This window comes from Sapajus apella, unplaced genomic scaffold (genome assembly GCF_009761245.1).
Source record: "Sapajus apella isolate SASKATOON/1434 unplaced genomic scaffold, GSC_monkey_1.0 scaffold113, whole genome shotgun sequence".
NCBI lineage: Eukaryota > Metazoa > Chordata > Mammalia > Primates > Cebidae > Sapajus > Sapajus apella.
The window spans coordinates 5,396,332-5,396,868 of NW_022437053.1; the positions used below are offsets into that span (position 1 = coordinate 5,396,332).

Genomic DNA, 537 nt, shown 5'->3' on the forward strand with positions numbered 1-537 from the left:
AAAAAAAAAAAAAAAAAAAAAAAAAAAAAAAAAAAAAAATTCCATGTGTTCGTAAATACATAGGAAGGACATATTTCTATTCTAAAGGATTACACTTCTGCATATTTCTTCCCAAAAAATACATACCTCAAGATAATAAGCCATTCCAAATTCCTACATAAGACAAAAGTTTAACCTCTTTTCTTGTGGAACACTGTCTATATTTCTCACAAATTGGTCATTTAAAAAACAATCTTTCAGCCGGGCGCGGTGGCTCAAGCCTGTAATCCCAGCACTGTGGGAGGCCGAGGCGGGTGGATCACGAGGTCAAGAGATCGAGACCATCCTGGTCAACATGGTGAAACCCCGTCTCTACTAAAAATACAAAAAATTAGCTGGGCATGGTGGCGTGTGCCTGTAATCCCAGCGACTCAGGGGGCTGGGGCAGGAGAATTGCCTGAACCCAAGAGGCGGAGGTTGCAGTGAGCCGAGATCGCGCCATTGCACTCCAGCCTCCTGGGTTCAGGCAATTCTCCTGCCTCAGCCTCCTGAGTAGCT

The 537-nt window shown here is 43.9% G+C and overlaps 1 protein-coding gene across 7 annotated transcripts in view; it reads right to left on the reverse strand.

The window, feature by feature from the left end:
- The window catches only part of HERC2 (HECT and RLD domain containing E3 ubiquitin protein ligase 2), a 205,873-nt gene that overhangs the window by 120,653 nt on the left and 84,683 nt on the right, over positions 1 to 537 (reverse strand). The window lies entirely within an intron of this gene.